Source organism: Dipodomys spectabilis, unplaced genomic scaffold (genome assembly GCF_019054845.1).
Source record: "Dipodomys spectabilis isolate Male_0828 unplaced genomic scaffold, ASM1905484v1 ptg000192l, whole genome shotgun sequence".
Taxonomy (NCBI): domain Eukaryota; kingdom Metazoa; phylum Chordata; class Mammalia; order Rodentia; family Heteromyidae; genus Dipodomys; species Dipodomys spectabilis.
Genome location: NW_024870869.1, coordinates 900,099 through 907,500, shown reverse-complemented (window position 1 = coordinate 907,500; position 7,402 = coordinate 900,099). Strand labels below are relative to the sequence as shown.

Genomic DNA, 7,402 nt, shown 5'->3' with positions numbered 1-7,402 from the left:
CCGCGGCGCCTGTGCTACGGGTAGGCGAGCCGGTGCCCGGGTTAAGGCATGTTGCGGGTGGGTTGTGTCGCCCGCCGGCTGCGGGTAGCTGCGGTGGGACCAGGTTCCGGGCCCGGGTGGCCAGGAGTGGATGGGCATGTGCCCTCCGTCCCGCTGATGCCGAGCGGGCCCGCGGGCCCTCCCTGCCGCTGTGTCGCCCCCCGTGCCCCGCTGCCTCCGCGGACGTCCTTGTCCAGATCACCAGCTTCCCTCTGCCCCTGCTCTGCCAACCCCTCCCGCGTCCGGGCCCGCATGGCGCATCGCATTCCCCAGCTGCTAGGGGCTGCCGCCACGTCCGCTTTTCCCTGTCGGCCCGCCTCCGTCTCTGCGCTCGCTCCCCACGTCCCCGCGCTCCTCTCCCGTCCTGCGCCACCGCGGGGCACCACGCCTCGGGCCCCTGCCTCGCCTTGCCTGAGCGCCCTCGTGGCAGTCCCCTTCCCCACTGGCTTTCCCGCACTGGGCGCCTCGCACATCGGTCGGGGGGTCTCGGCCTCGCCAGTGTGTGGCCGCCATCCTCCCCCTCTCGGTCCGCCTTCGCCTTCCCCTCCGCCCCGCCCTTGCCCCCCGTGGCCTCGGTGGCCCGGTCTGGGACCGGCTCCCCGCGATGGCACCTTACCCCGCCTCTGGCGGGGTGGCCCCTGCTACCGGGCTTGCCGCGTCCCACAGCTCCGTTCACCCCCCTCCCCCGTGTGGATGGGGGGAGTGGCAGCGGGTGGGGCTGGCGGTGTTGCAGCTCGGGGGTGGGTAGGGTGTCCGGCGGCCGCCTCCCGGGCGTCGCTGCCCCCCTACCTCGCTCATCGGCCCTCTCGTGTCCAGGTACCTGGTATCGGGTGCCGGTGGGGAGGTTTAAAGACCCATCGGGGGTCGCCTGTCCATCCAAGGGGTCGGGGCGGCGGGCCCGTGGGGAGGCCGGTCCCCAGTCTCTCCAAGACTCCGCCCCCATCCCGGGTTGGGGAGGCCCACGCTCGCTTGCGGGCAGGCCGCTTCTCCCGCAGCCCGGGCTTTGGGGGTGGGCACCCCTGGGGCGCCTGTGGGGTCGGGGGCGTCCGAGCGCCTGCCCGCCGCCCGCCCGCGCTGACGTGGCCGTGGCGCCGGGCGTCCCCGTCCCCGTGTCTCGTCTGTCTGACCCCCTCCATCTCGTTCTTGTTCTGTCTCTGCTGGCCGGCCCGAGGCGACCCGCCCACGCCCTCCTCTCCCCTCTCGGGTTTGGGGGTGCGGGACCAGGAAAACAGCGCCATGCCAGCCGCGTGTGCCCCGCGTCGGGCCACGACCCGATTCATATGACTCTTAGCGGTGGATCACTCAGCTCGTGCGTCGATGAAGAATGCAGCTAGCTGGGAGAATTAATGTGAATTGCAGGACACATTGATCATCCACACTTCGAACACACTTGCGGACCCGGGTTCCTCCCGGGGCTACGCCTGTCTGAGCGTCGCTTGACGATCAATCGCCCCCCAGGATTTGCCTTGCCCCGCAGGGTGGCGCGGCTGGGGGTGTCCCTTCGCAGGGCCACCTTTTGGGGGCCCTCCATCCCCCTAAGTTCAGACTCTGGCGGTCGTCGTTTCGCAGTCCCGTCTGGCTTTTAGAGCGAGCGAGCGAGTGAGCGAGCGGTCATCCCGGAAGGGGGGGTTGGTATCCGCGCAGAGACGAGCCCGCGGCCGGGTCTTGTCTGTCCCGCCCCGCACTGTGTTCCGCGGTGCCCGAACTGGGGGATGACGTTTTCGCGCTGGGCGCTCGAGTCGGGTCAGGGCGGCCCCGTGCTGCGGCCGCCGGCCGCGAGCGAGCGCGTTGTGGGCCCCCGTGCCCCGCGGACTCGCACGCCGAGGTGGATGGTCCCGCGGGACGCCGCGGTCGTGCCATCCGCCAGACGCGCGCGTCTTCCCCGGGGAGGGTTCCCCGCGTGCCGCCCGCGTTGCCGTGCCGGCCCCGGGTCCTGTCCACGTCCATCCCCTCTTGTGCTGGCTCTTGTCCCACCCCCGCCGTCCCCTGGACGGTCGTCGGGCCGCGGGGCCTTCCCGTGCCGCGGGGGCGTGGCTTTCCCCCTTTGCCACCACCGCCTCTGCCGCTGCCTCCCTAGTGCGACTAGAGCCCGTCCGCCGGGCCAGGACGATGTTCAGGTGCGCCACCACTGCCCTTTGCCTTCCTTCCTCCGAGACGCGACCTCAGATCAGACATGGCGACCCGCTGAATTTAAGCATATTAGTCAGCGGAGGAAAAGAAACTAACCAGGATTCCCTCAGTAACGGCGAGTGAACAGGGAAGAGCCCAGCGCCGAATCCCCGCCGCGCGGCGTGGTGCGGGAAATGTGGCGTACGGAAGACCCACTCCTGGGCGCCGCTCGTGGCAGGGCCAAGCTCTTCTGATCTAGGCCCAGCCCGTGGATGGTGTGAGGCCGGTAGCGGCCCCGGCGCGCAAGTCCCGGGTCTTCCCGGAGTCGGGTTGCTTGGGAATGCAGCCCAAAGCGGGTGGTAAACTCCATCTAAGGCTAAATACCGGCAGGAGACCGATAGCCAACAAGTACCGTAAGGAAAAGTTGAAAAGAACTTTGAAGAGAGAGTTCAAGAGGGCGTGAAACCATTAAGAGGTAAACGGGTGGGGTCCTCGCAGTCCGCCCGGAGGATTCAACCCAGCGGCGCGAGTCCAGCCGTGCCGGTGGTCTCCCAGCGGATCTTTCCCGCTCCCCGTTCCTCCCGACCCCTCCACCTGCTCGCGCGACCCCCGCCCTCCACCCGCTCCAGCGGGAGGGGGGGTCGGGGGTGTCGGGCGGGTGGGACCGGGGGTGGTGGCTCCTGTTCCGCGTCCCCGGCGCCATGGAGACGGGCGGTCCCGTCCATCCATTCGCTTTTTCTCCACCCCGTCTCTCCATACGCCGGCCCACACCCGTCCGCGGTGGAGAGGGTGGCTGCCCGAGCGCCCCCTCCTCCGTCTTTCTCTCCGAGATGAATCGGGTTGACCAGTTGCCACGCGGGGACTTGACCCATTTCCCTCCTCAATTCGGCACCGCGGTCGACCAGTTGTCCATCCCGTTTTGGACTTAGTCTCTGGGGCCCTGGTCAGGGGCGCCCGCGGCCTCCTTCCCTCCCGCCGCGCCCTGGCGGTACCGTGGTCGACCAGTTGTCTTTCCTCTGTCGTAACCGTGACGACAGGAAGGAGGGCAGGGTTTTGACAGCCGTCGTGTTGGGGGTGGGAAAGGGGAGGGGGAGGAGTCGTTCGTTCCATAGATCCGCCTCTCTCCTCCTCCCCTCCCCTCCACTCAACTCCCCAACCCCCCCACCCCCGCCTTCGGGCTTGCTCCTAATCTCTCTTTAATATCTCTTTATCTTCCAACCCCTGCTTCCTGACCAGATGGTGATACCTGAAGCACTCAGCAGAAACCAGACAGCCAGAGGAGAACGCGAGCCATCCATTGCCCCGTCGGTGTGTACGTATGCAGGTGGCATAACCGTCCATCCTCACCTCCCCCGCAGGCGATTACTCGACCACGACCTCTGCCTCCCCCCCCACCGCCCCCTGCCCCCCCCCCCGCATCAAAATTCACAACCCTACCCTCGGAACAAAATAAAACAAATTTGCTTGAATCTCACACTGCCTTTTGTTTGTATTTGACGACGCAATAGGCGAAGGGGAGGGATCTCATTTCTGGTGCCTGACCGGGGCGAGGGGGGGGAATTGGAGAGGAGAGAAGAGGGGGCAGAGGGCATCTCCGTGTTTCTGTGTGCGTGCGTGCGTGCGCGCGTGCGCGCGCACCCGCGCGCGCACACACATCCAAAGCGGGGGGGGGGGGGGCGGGGGGAGGGAGGAAACTCAAAGATCGGATGCGACAGAGCATGTAGGCCAGTCGGACCAATTCACCACGTCTCTGTCTCTTGTTTCTCGGTTTCTCTATTTCTCTGTCTGTTTGTCTCTCTTTGTCTCTGTCTGTCGGTCTATCTGTCTGTCTGTCTCTCTCTCTCTCTCTCTGTTTGAATTCTCTCTCCCGCCCGCCCGCCCGCCCACCCACCCCCCACACTCCCTCCCTCCGTTTCCTCTCGACTTGCCAGTCAATCCTGGGGCTTGAGCTGGTGCTCCAACACACAACGGTCCCACTCCAAGCCTGCCTGCCTGCCTGCCTGCCTGCCTGCCTATGCATGGGCCCCATACTCCAACGAGGCACATCATCATCCCCACCCACCCCTTCTATGAAAAGAAGGCAGTCTCTCTAGGGGTCAGCCAGCCTGGGCCTGGAAGAGAAGGACATAAAAGGCTGGTTTTCTCAGTCAGTCAGTGCGCGGTTTTTTTTTCATGCATTTCATGAGAGAAAACTGCAATTCACAAAACCACCACTAGATGGCACGCGTTCGCCGTCGACAAGGTGGATGGGGCGGCGGGAGGGGCAAAACACGGGTCGGGTCAGTCACTCAGTCAGTCAGTCCTCACCTACCCGGTACTGGGTAGTGAGAGTTCTGACATACACATACATATAGGTTGTTATAATTCATTATTATCGTCATTTGCTCTTCCTTTTTCCTTTTGGCCAGTCCCGCCCGGGGCTTGGGCTCAAGGCCTGAGCACTGTCCCTGAGTTTCTTTATGCTCAAGGTCACTGCTCTACCACTCGAGCCCCTCTCCGGCTTGTTCTGTTTAGGTGGTACTGAGGAATTGAACCCAGGGCTTCAAGCACGCTAAGACACATTCCCAGCCCAGTCCACCTCTGGGATTTTTTTTTCTCTTCCTGTCACCATAATGAGTCTGCACCAGGTTCTGCCCGCCCGGAACCAGAGGTACAGTACTGTCCTCTGGGAGCTCTTGCTCTTGCATGACACGGTACTAATTCAGCCCCGAGGAAATCTTCACTAGGGCTTTTCCCCCCAAGTCCACCTCCCCTTCTGGCGTTTTGGGTGACCCATCGAGATGAAAAGTCTCAAATAGACTTTCCTGCCCGGGTTGGCTATGAACCACTATCCTCAGGTCTCAGCCCCCTCGCTCAGCACCTCAGACGGATGATGGGTTGCCACCGGCACCTCCCGGCCGGTGAGCCTTTGCCTGGGGTTTTTCTTTACCGACCGGCCAAAAGGTTTTGTGCCCTACCTGTCTTATGGATAAGTTTGCTCTGTTTTCGGTCTTATTTTTGTCCTCATGGATATCCTTCTTTCCCAAGGAAAAGGGGCCTCGGCTTGGCTCGGCTCGGGGAGAGAGTCAATTCCCGAGGCCAGATGATCCATAGGAGGAACTTTCTGCCACAGTGTGGTGTGGTGTGGTGTGGTGTGGTGTGGCAGCTCAGATATCACAAGGACTGCCATCTTGTGTGCAGGATATCCGGGGAGGGGAACTGCGGGGTGGGGGTGAGCAGAGGCATTTTCTCCTTCCGGAAACCAGATGATGATTGAATAAAATTAGCCACCCATCCTTGAGACATTCTCAAGGAGGTGGGCTGGGAATGTGTCTGGGTGGTAGACAGCTTCCCCTAAAAACTCAGGCCTAAATGGCGGCGGCAGCGGCATCCATCTTGTTCACAGACCGAGTGTCCACGTTCAAAATGAGAGTCTCTTCTGGGACGCTGGTTCCTGCTCCCTCCTTCCTTCTTCCAAGGAAGAAGTTGCGCTGGCGGGTGGGTTCCAGGCTGGCAAGCAGAGTAAGCAGAGCCCCGCTGGGACTGAAATATGGTTCTTCCTGGAGTCCACAAGGAAAATCAAGACAGAGGGGGGGAGGGGGGGAGGGGGGGGAGGGGGGAAGGGGAGGGGGGAGAGGGAGGACACAGAGACAGACAGGAGACAGAGAGGCAGAGAGAAAGACACAGAGACAGAGACAGAGAGAGACAGAGACCCAGCGACCGATGGAAAGACACACAGGGGAAGAGATGGAGGGGGAGCGAGAGATCCACAAGTCCAACTAGGTCCCCTGAACGAATCATCGACAGACAGACAGACAGACACGCAGACAGACAGGCAGGCAGACAGACAGGCAGACAGACAGACAGACAGACACACACACACACACAAACACACACACACACAGAGGCAGACAGAGGGAGAGATGGGGAGGGGGGTGAGAGATCCACAAGTCCAACTAGGTCCCCTGAACGAATCATCGACAGACAGACAGACACACTGACAGACAGACAGACAGACAGACAGACAGACAGACGGACGGACACACACACACACACACACACACAGAGGCAGACAAGAGGGAGATGGAGAGATGGAGGGGGAGCGAGAGATCCACCCACAAATCTAACTACACCACCTGAATAATCAGACAGACAGACAGACACATACACACACACACACACACACACATACACACACACACACACACACACACACACACACACACACAGAGGCAGACAGAGGGAGAGATGGGGAGGGGGGTGAGAGATCCACAAGTCCAACTAGGTCCCCTGAATGAATCATCGACAGACAGACAGACAGACACACTGACAGACAGACAGACAGACAGACGGACGGACGGACACACACACACACACACACACAGAGGCAGACAAGAGGGAGATGGAGAGATGGAGGGGGAGCGAGAGATCCACCCACAAATCTAACTACACCACCTGAATAATCAGACAGATAGACAGACAGACAGACACACACACACACACACACACACACACACACACACACACACACACACACAGGCAGACAAGAGGGAGATGGAGAGATGGAGGGGGATCGAGAGATCCACAAATCTAACTACACCACCTGAATAATCAGACAGACAGACACAGACACACAGACACACACAGAGACACACAGACACACACACAAACACCACACCGACACACAGGCAGACAGAGGGAGAGATGGGGAGTATAACTAGATCTCCTGAATCAACAAACAGGAACAGGCACACATGCCCCCACCATACACACACACAGACAAAGACAGAGACAGACACACAGACAGGCAGAGAGAGGGAGACATGGAGGGGGAGCCCTAGAGACCCATCAGTGTGACTGACTAGATCACCTGAATAAATTTATTCCTTCCCTGCCCTGCCCTCATGTATTAAGGTAGACGATTGGTATGGAGTTCTTCTTGTCACCAAACACAGGTGAGGGTTAGTGACTTTTTACCCTTCCATGTATGGACTCTTCCCTTAGGACTCTTGATCTTGATTTCGATCATTGAATAAGAATTTCTGGAGGAGTCACTCTGGTGGAGTTTTATGGAGTAAGCAAGCAGGCAAGCAGGCAACCAGACAACCATACAACCAGACGAAAAAAAAAAACAAAAGGCAGACACAGACAGACAGAGAGACCCACACAGCTCCTGACTTCATGGGTGTTTTCAGGGTTAAAGTGGGGGGTCGGGGGGAATGGGGCAACTGAATTATGCACAGATAGTTTTTTTATCTTTGCTCCAATCTCAACT

The 7,402-nt window shown here is 60.6% G+C and overlaps 1 non-coding gene across 1 annotated transcript; it reads left to right on the top strand.

The window, feature by feature from the left end:
- The first annotated feature begins 1,321 nt into the window (after positions 1-1,321).
- LOC122121649 lies at positions 1,322-1,474 on the top strand. The gene has a single exon (XR_006149994.1). It is a non-coding gene; the product is annotated as a 5.8S ribosomal RNA (ribosomal RNA).
- The last annotated feature ends 5,928 nt before the right edge of the window (positions 1,475-7,402 follow it).